The 21,727-nt window shown below is 47.3% G+C and overlaps 1 protein-coding gene across 1 annotated transcript in view; it reads left to right on the top strand.

Annotated features, from left to right (window-relative positions):
- Positions 1-21,727, top strand: part of slc24a4b (solute carrier family 24 member 4b) — a 372,991-nt gene that overhangs the window by 212,783 nt on the left and 138,481 nt on the right. The gene's annotated exons all lie outside the window — the stretch shown is intronic.

Here is a 21,727-nt window from a genome sequence, read left to right on the forward strand (position 1 = left end):
AATATAGAATTTAAATGTTCATGACACCGATTTCACTAGGTTCAGATTCATTAATCTTGTGAAAGAAAGGGATAATGCATATGTAAAGTAATATGTCCTTGCTATACAGCATAAATGCACACAAGGCCCATACTTGAGAGAAGGTCACTCTGTGACCAGTAACTTTTATTAGCCAGCACTAAAGTGATGAAGGTGGGTGGAGCTTCTCCTTTTATACCTGAAAGTCCAGGTTAGGAGTGTCTCCCACAAGTTCACCACCTAGTGGTCAATGTTCTCACGGTGTACAACTTAGGTCAGTTTATACATGGGTTACAATGACAGTTAAATACATGACATAAAGAGAGATGAATGCAAGCAAATACAAGTATATCACATGCAAGACACACTAACAGTGGTTCCCCATTAAGCCTGCCTTCTCACATTTTCTCTCTCAAAGTGACTATTGTATGATGGGCCAGTGCCTTGCTATTGCTTTGAGGACCAGGGCAGGTTCTCCTGTGAGCTGGAGCACGGCGGGCTCGAGGATAAAGTCGGCGTGTTTTATGTGCCGAAGCCTGGCTCCCAGGTCCTTATTATTTTCGGTGTTGTGCTTGGTCTTCTTGTGATGCTCGTCATTCTCGCCATTATGGTTGTCGTCATCTACAAAACAAAAGCGGGGAAGGAGAGCGGCTACAATCCTGTGAAGACTTCTGATAAAGGGGAATCCCCATCAAACTCCTCCGTCCCAGCCTGAGTGACATCCCGTGTCTCGCTGATAATCCAAGGACGTCAGTCCACCGTCAGAGGGAGGAATTGGAGAGAGAATCGGGGAGGGTGGCTTTTCATCACATGATAGTGATTGACTGATAGCACTGCGTCTGTGACCCTGTTTCACTGTAACGGTGGGGGTTTTGGGTTATTAAACGTGTGTGTTTTCTGTATTGGGAGCCTGGTGATTTGAGCTTTGATCTGCTAATACTGCACAAATTCTGGGATGTCATCAGCAGGCCAGGACCATGAGAGGGAGCAGCGTGCGGCGGCCCGGCCCGGAAATCGCCGCGGTCCCGGCCTGCAAGACCATCAGCAGACTGGGACCATTAGAGGGAGCAGCGTGCGGTGGCATACCACTGCAGGGAGCAGCTTGTGCTGCTGCAGGAGGGCGACGGCTGATTGCAGTGCGGGCAGGTACAGCAGGAGAGGCGAGGTCGGGGGGAAGGAGCGGCAAGAGTTGTCATGTATATAACCTCTATGTAACACCACTGCAATACTGTATATACTTAAGCAATGCACACCTTGACCACAGGGGGTGAACTTGTGGGAGACAGTCCTTACCTGGTCATCCAGGTATATAAAGGGAGGTCCCATGCAGGGTCATCACTTCTTGGTCCTGTGAATAAAGGTTCAGATCATAGAGTGACCTTGTCCATAGAATGTGCCTCATGTGGGTTTTGTGCCATTGAGTAAGGACATTACATTGGCGACGAGAAACGGGAATCAGTGACCCACAAGAATGGCCACCAGTAGCACAGAGGAACAGTAGTGTGTTGGTGAGGACTGGGACGATTTCATTGAGAGGCTCCAGCAAAGCTTTGTCACGAAAGAATGGCTGGGAGATGCAGCAGCCGACAAGCGAAGGGCCCATCTGCTGACCAGCTGCGGACCTAAGACTTACGCGCTCATGAAGGACCTACTAGCACCCGAAAAGCCGTCAGACGAAACATTTGAAGAGCTCAGCAAACTAATCGGTGAGCACCTCAAACCGGCGAGCAGCATACACATGACCCGACACCGATTCTATACCCACCAACATCGTGAAGGACAGAGCATACCGGACTTCGTTGCGGACCTCCGGTGTTTGGCCAGCCTCTGTAAGTTCACAGACGCCTGCAGGGGGGAGATGTTAAGGGACTTATTTATTGAGGGCATCGGTCATGCGGGGATTTTCCGAAAGTTAATTGAGACAAGGACTTGACTTTGGAAGTGGCGGCGTTGATGGCTCAGACTTTCATGGTGGGGGAGGAGGAAACCAAAATAATATACACGCGCAATTCTGCCTCCAACGTGGTGGGGGATCAGGGAGTCAATATCATAAATGCGACTCAGAGCCCCGCAGGCAGGCAAGGGCAGTTTGACACACCCCAGGCAGCAATAGACCCCAGAGTAGGGTTTCAACAGAGACAATGGCAGGCTGAACGGACATGCATGCCATCACAGTGGACAATGCGGTCCGGGATGGGGCCATTGACACCCACTAACAGGGTACTCAAGAGCAGTCAAAGGGACAATCAGCGAGGAATGCTGGGTCATAGCTCCTTTGTTCACAACAATAGGAATCTCAGCTCATGGTGGAGGTGTGGGGGAAAACACTCTGCCAGGACTTGCAGGTTTCAACAATTTGCCTGCAGAAATTGCAACCTCAGTGGCCATTTAGCTCAAATGTGCAGGAAGCCTGTAACCAGGCTAATTTACAAGGCAGATGGACCAGAAGAGGGTTCTGTGAAGCAGGATGACTCTTGGGGCAAATCAATGGACGCTGAAGTTCAGCGGGTTCATGTGGCAAACATTCACAGTTCATATACCAAAACGCCACCAATGATGATGAAGATTTTATGAAACGGCATCCCTGTATGCATGGAGCTGAACACGGGGGCCAGCCAGTCACTCACGAGCGTTCAACAATTCAAAAAGCTATGGCCATTCAAAGCCAGCAGACCCAAACTAGAACGCATTGAGACACAACTACGGATGTATACCAAAGAAATCATTCCAGTACTAGGCAGTGTAATGTTGGCGGTCACACACAATGGATCAGTGAACCGGCTGCCGCTCTGGATTGTCCCGGGCAATGGTCCCGCACTGTTGGGGAGGAGCTGGTTAGCTGAGATGAACTGGAAATGGGGGGATGTGCATGCAATGTCATCTGTGGAGCGAAGTTCGTGCTCACAAGTCCTACAACAATTTGAGTCTCTATTCCAACCTAGCGTCGGGACGTTCAAAGGTACCAAAGTAGTGATACGCATCACCCCGGACGCCAGACCAGTGCACCACAAAGCCAGAGCGGTGCCGTATGTGATGCGAGAGAAAATTGAGAGCGAATTGGACCATTTGCTGAGAGAGGGCATCATCTCGCCCATTGAATTCAGCGACTGGGCGAGCCCCATCATTGCCGTCCTAAAAGCGGATGGTTCTGTCAGGATCCGTGGTGATTACAAGGCCACTATCAATCGGGTGTCCCTACAAGACCAATACCCGCCCCCGAGAGCGGAGGACCTTTTCACCACGCTGGCAGGAGGCAAGCTGTTTACCAAGTTGGATCTTACTTCAGCCTACATGACCCAAGAACTGGCCAACGAATCTAAACTACTGACCACCATCACTACGCACAAGGGACTGTTCGTTTACAACAGGTGCCCGTTTGGCATTCGATCAGCAGCCGCAATTATTCAAAGAAACATGGAAAGCCTGCTCAGATCCATTCCTGGAACAATCGTATTTCAGGATGACATCCTCATCACGGGTCGTGACACCGAGGAACATCTCCACAATCTGGAGGAGGTGCTACGCCGACTAGACCGGGTAGGCCTGCAACTCAAGAAGTCTAAATGTGTGTTTTTGCCTCCTGAGGTTGAGTTCCTGGGCAGGAGGGTTGCTGCAGATGGGATTCGGTCCACCGAATCCAAAACAGAGGCGATTCAACGAGCGCACAGGGCCGGCAACACATTGGAGTTACGTTCATTTCTGGGACTCTTGAACTATTTCGGGAACTTTCTGCCGAACTTAAGCACGTTGTTGGAGCCGCTTCACGTGCTCCTGCATAAGGGTTGCGATTGGTTCCGGGGGGACTGTCAAGAACGGGCTTTCAATCAGGCGCGGAACCTACTTTATTCAAATAAGTTATTGACCCTGTACGACCCCTGTAAGAAATTGGTTCTGACATGTGATGCATCGTCCTATGGGGTCGGGTGCGTGTTGCAGCAGGGCAATGCTGAGGGCCAACTACAACCTGTGGCTTATGCTTCCAGGTCGCTCTCTCAAGCAGAACGGGGATATGGGATGGTTGAGAAGGAGGCACTCGCATGTGTCTATGGTGTAAAAAAAATGCATCAGTACCTTTTTGGCAGGAGTTCGAATTAGAAACGGACCACAAGCCGTTAACATCCCTGTTGTCAGACAGCAAGGCTGTCAATGCCAACACGTCAACTCGCATACAGTGATGGGCTCTCACGCTGGCTGCCTATGACTACTCCATCCGGCACCGGCCGGGCACTGAAAATTGCGCTGAGGCGCTCAGCAGGCTTCCACTGGCCACCACTGAGGGGGCAGCGGAACAAAGCGCTGAGATGGTCATGGCCGTTGATGCCTTTGACAGCGCAGGCTCCCCCATCACAGCCCACCAGATCAAAATCTGGACCAACAGAGATCCCCCGCTATCTCTGATTAAGAAATGTGTCCTGACTGGGGATTGGGAGCCTGGAGCATGCCCTGAGGAGGTCAGACCGTTTCACAGGCGGATGGATGAGCTCTCCATCCAAGCTGACTGCCTACTATGGGGCAGCCGGGTAGTCATGCTCCAGAGGGGAAGGGAGGCATTCATCAGGGAACTCCACAGCGAGCATCCAGGCATCGTGCTGATGAAGGCCATTGGCCGGTCACATGTTTGGTAGCCGTGAATTGATTCAGACCTGGAACACTGTGTTCGCAGGTGCACGACGTGTGCCCAGCTGGGTAATGCCCCCAGGGAGGCCCCGCTCAGCCCATGGCCCTGGCCCACCAGGCCATGGTCACGTATTCACGTAGATGGGAAAAATGTTTCTCATTGTGGTAGATGCGTACTCAAAATGGATCGAGTACATCATTTTGAATTCGTGCACGACATCCACCACCGTGGAGAGTCTAGAAACATAGAAACAGAGAAACATAGAAAATAGGTGCAGGAGTAGGCCATTCGGCCCTTCTAGCCTGCACCGCCATTCAATGAGTTCATGGCTGAACATGCAACTTCAGTACCCCATTCCTGCTATCTCACCATACCCCTTGATCCCCCTAGTAGTAAGGACTTCATCTAACTCCTTTTTGAATATATTTAGTGAATTGGCCTCAACAACTTTCTGTGGTAGAGAATTCCACAGGTTCACCACTCTCTGGGTAAAGAAATTCCTCCTCATCTCGGTCCTAAATGGCTTACCCCTTATCCTTAGACTGTGTCCCCTGGTTCTGGACTTCCCCAACATTGGGAACATTCTTCCTGCATCTAACCTGTCTAACCCTGTCAGAATTTTAAACATTTCTATGAGGTCCCGTCTCATTCTTCTGAACTGCAGTGAATACAAGCCCAGTTGATCCAGTCTTTCTTGATAGGTCAGTCCCGCCATCCCGGGAATCAGTCTGGTAAACCTACGCTGCACTCCCTCAATAGCAAGAATGTCCTTCCTCAGGTTAGGAGACCAAAACTGTACACAATACTCCAGGTGTGGCCTCACCAAGGCCCTGTACAACTGTAGCAACACCTCCCTGCCCCTGTACTCAAATCCCCTTGCTATGAAGGCCAACATGCCATTTGCTTTCTTAACCGCCTGCTGTACCTGCATGCCAACCTTCAATGACTGATGTACCATGACACCCAGGTCTCTTTGCACCTCCCCTTTTCCGAATCTGTCACCATTCAGGTGTTTTTACCACCAAAGTGGATAACCTCACATTTATCCACATTATACTTCATCTGCCATTCATTTGCCCACTCACCTAACCTATCCAAGTCACTCTGCAGCCTCATAGCATCCTCCTCGCAGCTCACACTGCCACCCAACTTAGTGTCATCCGCAAATTTGGAGATACTACATTTAATCCCCTCGTCTAAATCATTAATGTACAGTGTAAACAGCTGGGGCCCCAGCACAGAACCTTGCGGTACCCCACTAGTCACTGCCTGCCATTCTGAAAAGTCCCCATTTACTCCTACTCTTTGCTTCCTGTCTGACAACCAGTTCTCAATCCATGTCAGCACACTACCCCCAATCCCATGTGCTTTAACTTTGCACATTAATCTCTTGTGTGGGACCTTGTCGAAAGCCTTCTGAAAGTCCAAATATACCACATCAACTGGTTCTCCCTTGTCCACTCTACTGGAAACATCCTCAAAAAATTCCAGAAGATTTGTCAAGCATGATTTCCCTTTCACAAATCCATGCTGACTTGGACCTATCATATTACCTCTTTCCCTCTTTTATATCCGGAAGGTTGTATGTGTCCTCCTTAGTGAATACCGAACCAAAGTACTTGTTCAATTGGTCCGCCATTTCTTTGTTCCCCGTTATGACTTCCCCTGATTCTGACTGCAGGGGACCTACGTTTGTCTTTACTAACCTTTTTCTCTTTACATATCTATAGAAGCTTTTGCAGTCCGTCTTAATGTTCCCTGAAAGCTTCTTCTCGTACTCCATTTCCCCTGCCCTAATCAAACCCTTTGTCCTCCTCTGCTGAGTTCTAAATTTCTCCCAGTCCCCGGATTCGCTGCTATTTCTGGCCAATTTGTATGCCACTTCCTTGGCTTTAATACTGTCCCTGATTTCCCTTGATAGCCACGGTTGAGCCATCTTCCCTTTTTAATTTTTACGCCAGACAGGAATGTACAATTGCGGTCTTTGCAACCCACGGCTTGCCGGACATCCTTGTTAGCGATAATGGCCCATGTTGCATGAGCTACGAATTCCGGGAGTTCATGTCGGGCAATGGCATCAACCATGTCAGGACAGCACCGTTCAAGCCGGCCTCCAATGGCCAGGCGGAACGTGCGGTCCAAATCATAAAACAAGGCATGCTCAGGATTCAAGGACCCTCCCTTCAATGCCACCTATCGTGCCTCCTGCTGGCTTATAGGTTCCGACCACACTCGCTCACGGGGGTCCCGCCCATTGAGCTACTTATGAAACGAACACTCAAAACTCGGTTGTCCCTCATTCACCCAGTCCTGACCGACATAGTTGAGGGCAAGCGCCAGTCCCAAAACGAGTACCATGACCGAAATTCAAGGGGGAGATGTATAGAAATAAATGACCCCGTATTTGTCCTCAATCAAGCCGTGGGGCCCAAGTGGCTTGAGGGTACTGTAATAGACAAAGAGGGGAACAGGGTCATCGTGGTTAAACTTAACAATGGGCAGATATGCCGTCAGCATCAGTAAAAAAAAGATTCAGCATGGATTGAGGAACCCGAGGAAGAGCGTGAGATGGTGCTCACACCACCGCCAATGAACGAGCAACAAGAACATTCAGCAGCATGCACAGTCCCTGCGGTCAGCCCGGACAGGCCAGAATCACCACAGGTGACAGACACTCACGCCAAGGCTCAACAACCAGAGCCCCAACTGCGGCGCTCCACGAGGGAGCGTAGACCACCTGAAAGACTTAACCTATGATCCCAATAAGACTTTGTGGCGGGGGGGGGGGGAGGTGATGTCATGTATGTAACCTCTATGTAACACCACTGCAATACTGTATATACTTAAGAAATGCACACCTTGACCACAGGGGGTGAACTTGTGGGAGACACTCCTTACTGGTCATCCAGATATATAAAGGAAGGTCCCACGCAGGGTCATCACTTGTTGGTCCTGTGAATAAAGGTACAGGTCATAGAGTGACCTTGTCCATAGAATGTGCCTCGTGTGGATTTTGTGCCATTGAGTAAGGACATTACAAGCTCATAGAGGGATATGATCAGGGCCTAAAAGAGGCGAGGGTCCAGGGGAAGCACGGCTAGCCCACACTGCGATATGTGTGCACGCTAGGTCCATGCAGTAGATCTGGTCTCCAGTCGTCTTGGTTAATCCTGCCACTGGACCAAGACCTAGCTCTGTCAAGCCCGTGTCGTGGCAAGGGTGCAACAGCCACCACATGTTCAAAAAATCCACGCACACTCATCTTCCACCCTTCAACATGTAGTTCGGGATCTGGAATATTAGGTCCTTCATTGAAACACCTGTGAACACATCCCTTTTCAGCGTGGAAGCAAGTCATCCTCGTTTCGAGGGACCGCCTATGATAATGATGGATGATGATTGCTTCCTGCACTTCTAGCTGATAGAGTAATGACTGGAGTTTGTTGGCATGTCACCTGAGGGAAGAATTGGGTTTTTTGCTAATTATAGCCATGTTCAAGCAGGTTTCTACTGATCGTTATACCTGTAGTTACAGTTTTGCCAGAAGTACTGACCAGAGGAAACCTTCATGAACACATTTATGGTCTCACTACAGGTAAGCCTAGAAATTGCTGTTGTTGATTTCATTCGGAAAATTCTTAACTCATTCATAGGTCATTCCTTTGCTGTGTGTGTTGAGGTGTTAACCCATTTACAACAGGTTATCACAGGCAGTCCCTCGGAATCGAGGAAGACTTGCTTCCACTCCTGAAGTGAGTTCTTTGGTGGTCACAGGTGGGACAGATAGTCGTTGAGGGAAGAGGTGGGTGGGACAGGTTCGCCGCACGCACTTTCCGCTGTCTGCGCTTGATTTCTGCATGCTCTCGGTGTTGAGACTCGAGGTGCTCAGCGCCCTCTCGGATGCACTTCTTCCACTTAGGGCGGTCTTGGGCCAGGGACTCCCAGGTGTCAGTGGGGATGATGCACTTTATCAGGGAGGCTTTGAGAGTGTCCTTGTAGAGTTTCCGTTGCCCATCTTTGGCTCGTTTTCCGTGGAGGAACTCCGAGTAGAGCACTTGCTTTGGGAGTCTCGTGTCTGGCATGCCCAGCGGAGCATGGTCAGTGCTTCAATGCTACAACAGGTGCATTCAAAAGTCAAACAGATAAGTGTCATGCAAACACGTTAAATGGTTATCCGCTAATGTTGGCAATAATAATGTTTTCCCCCATTGCAGGGATATATTTTGGGCAATGGCCACTAATGGTGATCTCTGCAGGCACACAATCAACATATTGCAAATCAGATAAAGTAATGTTTTGTGATTAAACATATGGAAAACTCATTTGCTTTACTACTTATTACTGTGTATGAAATCTGAAAGTGAAGGACAGATTTATCTGATCTTTGTTTTTAGGGTATTTATGTTCCATTCCCTTCTTCTTGAGTCTCTAGCAGTAATGTTTTGACTTCATGCTCCTGGTGGGGAGCCGTGCCCAGCAGAAGCACCAAGAAGTCATGTGGTGTGCCTGATCTTAAAACCATTAATATTAAATGGTCAGAGAATCATGCACAGTGTGCTCCTGAATTTCCAATATTCACTTCTGGCAGTCAAGGCCCCTTGCTGGGAGTGTAAAGCCAGAAAATGTATTCTTCTGTACCACATATCATGCCCAGCTGGAAAGATGATGAGTGACCTGCTCCTGGCTTTCGACCATTATCTATCTGAATCAGAAGGTGTGTGAGAATGGCCTGTAGTGATTCTGCAGTTGTTCCTCTCTCCTGCTTTGTAGGCAATTACTTGGCCTCTTCTGAGCCCCTCTCCCTGACTGATATTGATCACATGGCACATAGCATACTCTGTGCATATTGTATTTGGACTTCAATACCCTGCACCACCATGATTGTCATTGAGTATTTCTTTAAACAAAAAGGGTACCTTCATAACTAAAAACAGAGAATGTTGGAAATCTCAGCGAGTCAGGCAGCATCTGTGGAGAGAAAAACAAAGTTAACGTTTCGGGTCGACGACCCTTCGTCAGAACTGCCGAATGTTCAAAAAGAATACATTCTTAAGCACTGAAAGGGGGAGGGGAAGAAAGAACAAAAGGGAAGATCTGTGATAGGGTGGAAAGCAGGAGAGATTAGAGAGACAAAGGGATACGATGGGCCGAATTGAAATGGTAATGACAGAAGTTAGAAAAAGGTTAATCTGAATAGGGTGTGAATAGCAGAGCAATGACCAGCTGCCATTAGAGACAAAGACAAAAAAAAAAGAAGAAAAAACATAAGATGGGGAGGGGGAGGGGCGGGAGGGAGCCAGAGATGGCCAGACGTTATGGTCTGAAATTGTTGAACTCGATGTTGAGTTCAGAAGGCTGTCAAGTGCCCAAACGAAAGATGGGGTGCTGTTCCTCGAGCTTATGTCGAGCTTCATTGGAGCTGGGCAGGAGTCCGCGGACGGAGATATCAGAGTGGGAGTGGAGCGGAGAATTAAAGTGACAGGCGACCGGAAGCTCGGGGTCACACTTACGGACTGAACGGAGGTATTCAGTAAACATCTACACTTGGTCTCCCCAATGTAGAGGAGACCACGTTATAAACAACGAATACAGAATACTAAAGTGAAAGAAAGTAAATCGCTGTTTCACCTTGAAGGAGTATTTGGGGCCCTGAATAGTGGGAAGGGAGGAGGTAAAAGGGTAGGTATTGTTTCCCGTCACCTGTCACTTTAATCATCCCTTTTGTTTTTCTCTCCACAGATGCTGCCTGACCCTCTGGGATTTCCAGCATTCTCTGTTTTTATTTCAGATTCCAGCATCCACAGTATTTTGCTTTTGTACTTTCATAACTAGTTTGGGTATAAATAAGTTAAAACGTTACTTCAGTCAGCTATGACTCTGAGATGTCTGTGTTTTGGATCCTTTTTCTCTGTGGCAAACTTAGTCTGTCGGTGACCAATACATGTAGCTGGCTTTTTGCAATCAGATTTAGTCTTCTATGCAATGAAGAATGTTGCTCCTAAATTAGTTTTAATTGCTATTGCTCTGCATATTAGGCTACATCAAATACCAATTGTTTCTGTCTATGGGATTTGTTCTCATTTTTACCTTATATAAAGTCCTCTTGGCAGTAGCTATCTTAAAATATTATTTCCTCTGTTATTGGGTGTCAAGAACTGGAAAGATGAAGACCACTGAGAAGATATTCATTTCCTACACCATTCATTCAAAGTTTGCTGTGACCCCTCTCTGGATGGATACTGTTTGTTAAGGATGTTTTCAAAGGGACTGCTAATACATTAAAGGGTGAGACCACCCATAGAGTCTTGGGATCCTCCTATGGTTGATAGTCTAGGAACAGAATAGAATAAGTGTAGAATAGGAACTGTGAGTAATCAGCTCACTATCAGAGACAGTATTAGCAAGAATATGCTGAGAAGAGTTAGTAAGAAGCTATTTTATGAGTAAGATATATTAAGCCACAGCGGACTAATTCTAATTCTGTTGTGTAACTTTTGGACTGCTCAGTATTTTTGCTGCATCTTTTTGTTTCGATATATCATTATATTCATAAATAAATCTGACCATATAGTTTAACCTGTCTGCAGTGTTGTGTTGTTTATTTGTCCATCTTCTGGGATGGCAGAAAAGATATCTGTTGCATTTTCTAGTAAGTCATTTGTTGCGATTCATGGGTAATTGTTAAATCTGGGCTACGCTAGCCAAAATCCAGCAGAGAATAAAACTATAGCTTTTGGTTCATAAAAAACTTTTGAAAACTGTAGTCCAGCTGGAATTACAAAAAAGCAAGCGGAAAATCCTGAACTGTAACACTGGAATAGGAAGAACATTAAAAATAAGTTTCTCAAAAATACATTCAAAAGCAGCATATTAAAATGTATGTGATTCGTTGGAAATATGTATTTGATTTATAGAAAATTAACAAGGATCAGTACAGCATCTGAAATAAATGAAAGGCAGGTTAATTCATTGCATTTTTTAATAGCCAATCCCTAATTAAAATTACTGAGGAGATTTCATGAAAGCAAAAAACCACATAGAGTAAAGCCAAGATATTCAGGGATCCTCAGTAGCAAGAGAACCCACTCAAGCTCTCTGTTTGAGAAGATAACCAACAACAACAACAACTTGCATTTATTTAGCACCTTTAATGTAGTGAAATGTCCCAAGGTGCTTCACAGGAGTGTTATGAGATTTTAAAAATTGACACCGAGCTGCATAAGTAGAAATTAGCGCAGGTGACCAAAAGCTTGGCCAAAGAGGTATGTTTTAAGGAGCATCTTGAAGGAGGAAAGAAAGGTAGAGAGGTGGAGAGGTTTAGGTAGGGAGTTCCAGAGCTTGGGGCCGAGGCAACAGAAGGCACGGCCACCAATGGTTGAGCGATTATAATCAGGGATGCTCAACAGGGCAGAATTAGAGGAGCACAGACATCTCGGGGGTTTGTGGGGCTGGAGGAGATTACAGAGATAGGGAGGGGCGAGGCCATGGAGGCATTTGAAATTAAGGTTAAGAATTTTGAAATTGAGGTATTGCTTAACCGGACTCCAATATAATTCAGCGAGCACAGGGGTGATGGGTGAGGGGGACTTGGTGCGAGTTAGGACACGGGCAGCCGAGTTTTGGATCACCTCTAGTTTACATAGGCTTGAATGTGGGAGGCCAGCCAGGAGTGCATTGGAATAGTCAAGTCTAGAGGTAACAAATGCATGGATTAGGGTTTCAGCAGCAGATGCACTGAGGCAAGGGCGGAGATGAGAGACATTACGTAGATGGAAATAGGCAGTCTTAGGTATGCTGCGGATATATGGTTGAAAGCTCATTTCAGGGTCAAATATGACACCAAGTTTGCGAACAGTCTGATTCAGCCTCAGACAGAAGTTGAGGAGCGGGATGGAGTCAGTGGCTAGAGAACGGAGTTTGTGGCGTGGACCGAAAACAATGGCTTCGGTCTTCCCAATATTCAATTGGAGAAAATTTCTGCTCATCCAGAACTGGATGTCAGACAAGCAGTCTGACAATTTAGAGACAAGTACGTCTGGACCCATATATTCATTTGTGTTATTCCACAGTCATGATATATCCCTAACAAATTTGTTTTAATAGACGTGTATGAAGTGGTGAATACATTTTTTGTTAAGATTATTGAAGGAAGGAATTTCCCCCTCAAGTGATTCAAAGTCATGTGAGTAATGCAACTGTTGTGTCATTAAGTTACCACATGGTGTGAAGATCTAACTTCACGTGGTATCACTAAATGATGCAGATTATCAGCCTCGGTAAATCATTTTGTTGGCATTTTCCCACGAGCCAGCAAAGTAAGGACAAATGAACATAATATGAGATGAAATGGCTTGTTAATGCTGTTTTTATCTGACTCTCTGCATGTATGTTAATGCAGAGCTACGAGAGTTATGGCATTAGAATTGTACCTGGAGTGACTCCGTTGTGACTCTCTCTCCTCGATTTTGCTCAGCAGAGGTGCAGTTGACACTTTAACAATCGCCCATTGTGGCCTGTGAGCTGCCTTCTGATGTAACTTGATCTTGAATGTCCCCGTATTTATATTTTAAATTCGCTGGGCCTGGTCTCCAGCACTACTTGAGACACAGAGCTAGCCTGATAATTGGATGGTAAGAATTCTCAGTGACTCAATACAGATAGAAAAACATGTAACTACCTTTTGAAATGTGTGTTAGCTGGTGTTAGTGTTAGTGTTTCAGTTAGTGTTAGTGTTTCAGTTCTGTTCAGCAGATTGCAGATGTGGTACTCCTGCCATAGAGCGGATGAATAAAGAGTCATTGCTGTCCTTTCTGTTCTGAGGCCAGAAACTCATGGGACCTAGGAAGAGCACACAGATGGGAAAATTGTTATTTTTATCTACCGAGGCTGTAGCATGGCAAGCCAATCCCTTCAAGGATATTATCTCGTGTATTTCAAATGAATGCTGTCTTTGAAACATGTGAAATGGCACCGACTTATTCCCTACAGTTACTGACTACCTTTAAACCACCGGGGTTAATTTTCATATTTTTAATGCTGCTGTTGTAGAATGATATATTTTTTATATTTCTATATTTATTAACAGTATTTATTCCGGCTCTTGCTGCCAAGCAGCTCAGTTGGTTGAGCAGTTTGCAGGAGAAAGTGGGTCCTGTGTTTGAGTGCTGGCAGGATTTACTCACCTTGTCATTGTTATGTATGCAATAAAGGTTCAAAACTGAGTACTGTTTAACTAAGCAAGGTACAACCTTGGCTCTGCTTTATTAAGGCCCAAAGTGCCTGACTCTCAAAATGGCCGGCATTTTATACCTGAGCAGCACCATGTGCGTGCTGCTCTGTGGCCTCCAACAATGACGCCATCTGGTGGCTACAAACAGAATGTACATACATGACAATTCCCCCCTCTGAGATCTTATCACGGTCTTTCACAAGTTGAACCGCTCCGGTGCTTTGCACTCCCGGGTTGACCGTCTCAGTTTGATTCCAGCCTTGGGTGAGGGTGCAGTGTGTGTTGTGGCTGATGGCTAGATGACTGACTTGTTGCGGGTGACAGTGGCCAGGTCAGAAATTGCAAGTCCATTTTATTGAAAAGGTCCATGATGGAAATTCCGGGTTCATTGATGACCCTTGAACCCTCTGAAGACTGCTGGTAGGTTGGTTGGTCGTCAATGGTTTCTTCGTCCGACTGTTCTGGATCGTCTGTGTGCCTCAGCTTTGTCTGATCCATGTGTTTCCTGCAAGTTTGCTCATTCTTGAGCTTAATAACGAATATTCTGTTGCTCTCCTTGGCCATGACCATATCACTGATCCATTTGGGACCCTGACCATAGTTCAACACATATACAGGATCATTAACAGAACTCTCGTGTGACACAGTTGCGCGATCGTGGTACCCTTGTTGACTTTGTCTTCTGTATTCAACATGATTATCGTAATCCGGGTGTAGCAGAGATAGCTTGGTCTTAAGACCTCTTTTCATCATGAGTTCAGCAGGCGAGACCCCTGTGAGTGTGTGGGGTCTTGTCCTGTAACTCAGCAGAATGCAGGACAAGCGGGTCTGCAGTGACCCTTGGGTTATTCTCCTCATGCTTTGCTTGATAATTTGTACTGCACGTTCAACTTGTCCATTGGATGCAGGCTTGAACGGTGCTGACCTTACATATTTTATGCCATTAAGTTTCAAAAACTCCTGAAACTCCTGACTGGTGAAGCACAACCCATTGTTGCTCACCACTATGTCAGGCAGACCATGTGTTGCGAACATGACATTGAGATTCTCTATGGTTGCCATAGACATGCTGGATGACATGATTATGCATACTATTTACTTTGAATAAGCGTCCACCACCAATAAAAATATCTTGCCCAGGAAGGGACCTGCAAAATCTACATGGATCCTGGACCAAGGTTTGGATGGCCACAACCACAGACTCAGTGGCGATTCCACTGGTGCTTTGCTGAGCTGCATGCAAGTGTTGCACTGATGCACGCATGCTTCCAGCTCAGAATCAATTCCTGGCCACTATACATGGGACCTGGCGATGGCCTTCATCATCACTATACCCGGATGTGTGCTGTGTAACTCACGCACGAACATCTCTCTTCCTTTCTTAGGCAATACAACGCAATTGCCCCACAATATGCAATCTGCTTGAATAGACAGTTCGTCCTTGTTATAGGTGTGGACTTGTATTTACTCTGTACAGCCACCAGAGGGCTCATCCCCTGGCATCCCAAAGGATACCATAATCCCTTGGGAGCACAGGTATTTAAGGAGGCTTCACTGGTTGGAGAGGCACTCTGGAGACCTGCAATAAAAGACTAAGGTCACACTTTACTTTGAGCTCACAGTATTCAGTCTGACTCTTTCTCCATACACAACAACTGGCGACGAGATACAGATAGCGAACTCAAAGATGCAGAGAACAGTGGGCATCCTGGAGAAATTTTCGGAGGGAGATGATTGGGAAACTTTTGTGGAGCGGCTCGACCAATACTTCGTGACCAACGAGCTAGATGGGGAACAGAGCACTGCCAAATGAAGAGCGATCCTCCTCACCGTCTGTGGGGCATAAGTGTATAGCCTCATGAAGAATCTGCTCACTCCAGCAAAACCCACAGAGAAATTGTACGACGATTTGTGCACACTGGTCCGAGAGCATTTGAACCCGAAGGAAAGCGTTCTGATGGCAAGGACAAAAGGTCTGAAGGCCAGGAAGTGGCGAGTTATGTCACCGAGCTAAGATGCCTTGCAGGACATTGTGAATTTGAAGGACATTTGGAGCACATGCTCAGAGACTTTTTCGTACTTGGCATTGGCCACGAAACCATACTTCGCAAACTTTTGACTGTAGAGACCTCAACCTTGAGTAAGGCCACAGCGATAGTCCAGGCGTTCATTGCCACCAGTGACAATACGAAGCAAATCTCTCAGCACACAAATGCTGCTACAAGTACTGTGAACAAAGTGATATTGTTTTCGAATTGTAACATACAGGGCAGGTCACATATACCTGCAGCTACATGTCCGCAGATGACTGAGCCCATCATCAAGGGTGATGAATGCAAGGCCATTAATACCTTGTTGGCGCTGCGGGGGTGATCATCGTTTCCATTCATGCTGATTCAAAGAGTACGTTTGCAAGGGCTGTGGAACAATGGGACACCTCCAACGAGTGTGCAGGCGAGCTTCAAAGCCTGTTAAACCTGCAAACCACCATGTTGCAGAGGAGGTCAGATCCACGGGGATCACGATGAACCAGAGCCTCGGATCGAGGAGGCAGAGGTACATGGGGTGTACACATTCACCACGAATTGTCCCCCAATTATGCTCACTGTTGAACTAAATGGACTCCCGGTATCAATGGAGCTGAACACAGGCGCAAGCCAGTCCATCGTGGGCAAAAAGACTTTCGAAAGGTTGTGGTGCAACAAGGGCTCAAAGCCAGTCTTAACTCCAGTTCGCATGAAACTAAGAACTTACACAAAAGAACTGATTCCTGTAATCGGCATTGCTACTGTTAAGGTCTCCTACAATGGAGCGATGCACAAGCTACCACTCTGAGTGGTATCAGGCGATGGTCCCACGCTGCTCGGCAGGAGCTGGCTGGGAAAGATATGCTGGAACTTGGACGACGTCCGAGCGCTATCGCCCGCTGACGACACTTCGTGTGCCCAGGTCTTAAACAAATTTCCTTTGTTGTTCGAACCAGGCATCGGGAAATTCCAAGGAGCAAAAGTGCAGATCCACCTAATTCTGGGGGCGTGACCCATCCATCACAAGGCGAGAGCAGTACCGTACATGATGAGAGAAAAGGTAGAGATCGAGCTAGACCGACTGCAAAGAGAGGGCATCCTTTCACCGATCAAGTTCAGTGAGTGGGCCAGTCCTATTGTCCCAGTCCTCAAGGGAGACGGCACCATCAGAATCTGTGGCGATTACAAAGTAACTATCAATCGTTTCTCCCTGTAGGACCAATACCCACTACCAAAGGCCGACAACCTCTTTGCAACGCTGGTGGGAGGAAAGACGTTCACGAAGCTGGATCTGATTCCAGCCTACATGACACAGGAACTGGAAGAATCATCGAAGGCCCTCACCTGCATCAACACGCACAAAGGTCTTTTTGTTTATAACAGATGCCCGTTTGGAATCCGATCAGCGGCGGTGATATTCCAGAGAAACATGGAAAGTTTCCTGAAGTCGTCCTGCACACCGTGGTCTTCCAGAATGACATCTTGGTCACAGGTCGGAACACAGTCGTGCACCTGCAGAACATGGAGGAGGTTCTTAGTCAACTCAACCGCGTGGGGCTCAGGTTAAAATGCTCGAAGTGCATTTTCCTGGTGCCTGAAGTGGAGTTCCTGGGAAGGAGGATTGCGGCGGACGGCCTCAGGCCCACCAACGTGAACACGGAGGCAATCGAGAAAGCACCGAGGCCACAGAACATGAGGGAGCTGCGGTCGTTTCTGGGACTCTTGAACTACTTTGGTAACTTCTTACCAGGTCTCAGCACCCTGCTAGAACCACTACACATCTTACTACGAAAAGGGGGTGAATGGGTTTGGGGCAAAAGCCAAGAAAATGCCTTTGTAAAAGCGAGAAAATTGTTATGCTCAAACAAATTGCTTGTGTTGTATGATCCATGTAAGCGTTTGGTACTAGCATGTGATGTGTCGTCATATGGCGTCGGGTGTGTATTGCAACAAGCTAATGATTTCAGGAAACTGCAACCGGTTGCTTATGCATCCAGGAGTCTGTCTAAGGCTGAGAGAGCCGACAGCATGATTGAAAAAGAAGCGTTAGCGTGTGTCTATGGGGTAAAGAAAATGCATCAATACCTGTTTAGACTAAAATTCGAATTCAAAATGACCATAAGCCACTTATATCTCTGTTTTCCGAGAGTAAAGGGATAAATACCAACGCATCGGCCCGCATCCAGAGATGGGCGCTCACGTTGTCCGCATACAACTACGCCATCCGCCACAAGCCAGGCACAGAAAACTGCCCCGATGCTCTCAGTAGGCTGCCATTGCCCACCACGGGAGTGGAAATGGCGCAGCCCGCAGATGTAGCCATGGTTATGGAAGCATTTGAGAGTGAGCAGTCACCTGTCACTGCCCGGCAGATCAAAACCTGGTCAAGCCAGGACCCCTTATTATCTCTAGTCAAAAGCTGTGTGCTTCATGGGAGCTGGTCCGGTGTCCCAGCGGAAATGCAGGAAGAGATAATTCCAGCGGTGCAAAGATGAAATGTCTATACAGGCAAATTGCCTTCTGTGGGGCAATCGAGTAGTAGTCCCCAGGAAGGGCAGAGACACCTTAATCAATGACCTCCACAGTAACCACTCAGGCATCGTAATGATGAAAGCGATAGCCAGATCCCACATGTGGTGGCTCGGTATCGATGCGGACTTAAAGTCCTGCGTTCACAGATGTAATACATGCTCGCAGTTAAGCAATGTACCCAGGGAGGTGCTGCTAAGTTTATGGTCTTGGCCCTCCAAACCGTGGTCTCGGGTACACTTCGACTATGCGGGCCCGTTCTTGGGTAAAATGTTCCTTGTGGTTGTAGACGGGTACTCCAAGTGGATTGAATGTGAGATAATGTCGGCTTGCACATCCGCTGCCACTACTGAAAGCCTGCGGGCCATGTTTCCCACTCATGGCTTACCCGATGTCCTGGTGAGCGACAACAGGCCATGTTTTACCAGTGCTGAATTCAAAGAATTCATGACCCGTAACGGGATCAAACATGTCACATCTGCCCTGTTTAAACCAGCGTCCAATGGTCAGGCAGAGAGAGCAGTGCAAACCATCAAGCAAGGCTTAAAGAAGGTAACTGAAGGCTCACTGCAGACTCGCCAATCCCGAGTCCTGCTTAGCTACCGCACAAGACCACACTCACTCACTGGGATCCCACCTGCTGAACTGCTCATGAAAAGAGCACTTAAGACAAGGCTCTCGTTAATTCACCCTGATCTACATGAACAGGTAGAGAGCAGGCGGCTTCAACAAAGTGCATACCATGATAGCGCAAATGTGTCACGCGAGATTGAAATCAATTATCCTGTATTTGTATTAAATTATGGACAAGGTCCCAAGTGGCTTCCCGGCACTGTCGTGGCCAAAGAGGGGAGCAGGGTGTTTCGGATCAAACTTTCAAATGGACTCATTCACCGGAAACACTTGGACCAAATCAAACTCAGATTCACGGACTATCCTGAGCACTCCACCTTGGACCCTACCTTTTTTGATCCCCCAACATACACACCAGTGGCAACCGGCACCACGGTTGACCACGAAGCAGAACCCATCATCCACAACAGCCCTGCAGGGCCCAACACACCAGGCAGCCCAGCAAGGCCAGCTGCACAGCAGCCCAGCGAGGGGCCAACAAATGATTCAACAGCAGCTTTCACACCTAGACGATCAAACAGGGCAAGAAGGGTCCACATTGTAAATAGTTATACGATTGACTTTGACGGGGAGTGTTGTTATATATGTGGACTTGTATTTACTCTGTATAGCCACCAGAGGGCTCATCACCTGGAGTCCCAAGGGATCCCATAATCCCTTGGGAGCACAGGTATTTAAGGAGGCTTCACTGGTTGGCGAGGCACTCTGGAGACTTGCAATAAAAGACTAAGGTCACACTTTACTTTGAGCTCACAGTGTTCAGTCTGACTCTTTCTCCATAGACAACAGTCCTTGCAACGAATGTATGGTTTGGCCTCCTCGCACATTTGCTTAGTTATGGCAGAACAATCCCCTTTGAGGATGCAACCCTTCACCACCGATAAAATCGGGTCCTGGCTGGTCCAGGTCTTAACTTGTTGAGCCGTGACAGGGGTTCCTTCACTCTCAAAGTCATCCATGATTAACATTAGATCCACCAGTTGTGGCCTTTCCACCTCCGGTGTGGGCAACGGCAACCGGCTCAAAGCATCGGCACAATTCTCTGTGCCAGGTCTATGGTGAATGATAATCATAGGCAGATAATGTCAGCGCCCACCTTTGGATGTGGGATGAAGCGTTGGTATTGATACCTTTGCTCTCGGAAAACAATGAATTGAGTGGCTTGTGATCAGTCTCTAATTCGAACCTCAGACCGAACAGATATTGGTGCATCTTTTTAACACCGTACACACACGCTAAAGCTTTTTCTACCATGCTGTAGGCTCTTTCCACTTTAGAAAAACTTTTGGATGCATACGCGACAGGTTGAAGTTTCCCCGACTCACTGGCTTGTTGGAGTATGCAACCAATTCCGTATGACGATGCGTCACAGGCCAAAACTAAAGGTTTACATGGGTCATAATGCACCAGCAGCTTGTTCGAGCAAAGCAGATTAGTAGCTTTCTCGAAAGCTCTGTTTTGTGATGCGGCCCACACCCAATTGTTGCCTTTTCTCAATAGCATATGCCGTGCTTCAAGTAAGGTGCTCAATTTAGGTAGGAAGTTCCCAAAGTACTTGAGTAGACCCAGGAATGAACGCAGCTCTGTCACATTCTGCGGCTTGGGTGCATTCTTGATGGCCTTGGTTTTCACGTCAGTAGGTCTGATGCCATCAGCGGCAATTTTCCTCCCAAGGAATTCAACCTCTGATGCCAGGAAGACGCACTTCGAGTGTTTCAGTCTGAGTCCCACTCTATCCAAACACAGTAGAACCTCTTCGAGGTTGTTCAAATGTTCCTTGGAGTCACGACCGGTGATCAGGATCTTGGAACACGACGGTTCTGGGAACGGACATCAGTAGATTTTCCATATTCCTCTGGAATATTGCTGCAGCCGAGCGAATTCCAAACGGGCACCTGTGGTAAATAAATAGTCCTTTGTGCGTGTTAATGCATGTAAGTCTCTTCGAAGTCTCGACCAACTCCTGCATCATATAGGCCGAAGTCAAGTCCAGTTTTGTGAACGACTTCCCTCCGGCTAGCGTCGCAAATAAGTCATCAGCCTTTAGTAACGGGTACTGATCTTGTTTCGAAACCCAGTTGATCGTAGCCTTGTAGACTCCACAGATTCTGACTGTGCCATCACTTTTCAGCACAGGAACGATGGGGCTGGTCCCTTCATTGAATTCAACTGGTAATATGATCCCTTCATGCTGGAATCTGTCCAGTTCAATTTCAACCTTCTCCCTCATCATATACTGCACTGCCCGCGCTTTATGCTTCATGGGTCTTGCATCTGAGTCCACGTGGATCTGCACCTTGGTTCCCGTGAAGTTGCCAATACCCTGTTTGAACAGCGAGGGGTACTTGCTCAATACTTGGGCACATGTATCTTCCTCCGATGACAATGCCTTTATGTCATTCCAGTCGCATCTGATTTTCTCCAACCAGCTCCTGCCGAGCAGCGTTGAGCAATTACCTGGAACAATCCACAGCGGTAACTTGTGAACTGCACCATTATATGACAGGTTAATTTGTGCACTGCCAATCACCTTTATCAGTTCTTTGGTGTACATGCGCAGCTTGGCGTAATCGGGATAAATGGGAATCGGTGGTTAGTGGTGTGCCACAGGGATCAGTGCTGGGACCACAACTGTTTACAATATACATAGATGACCTGGAAGAGGGGACAGAG

Source organism: Pristiophorus japonicus, chromosome 4 (assembly GCF_044704955.1).
Source record: "Pristiophorus japonicus isolate sPriJap1 chromosome 4, sPriJap1.hap1, whole genome shotgun sequence".
In the NCBI taxonomy this organism is placed as follows: domain Eukaryota; kingdom Metazoa; phylum Chordata; class Chondrichthyes; family Pristiophoridae; genus Pristiophorus; species Pristiophorus japonicus.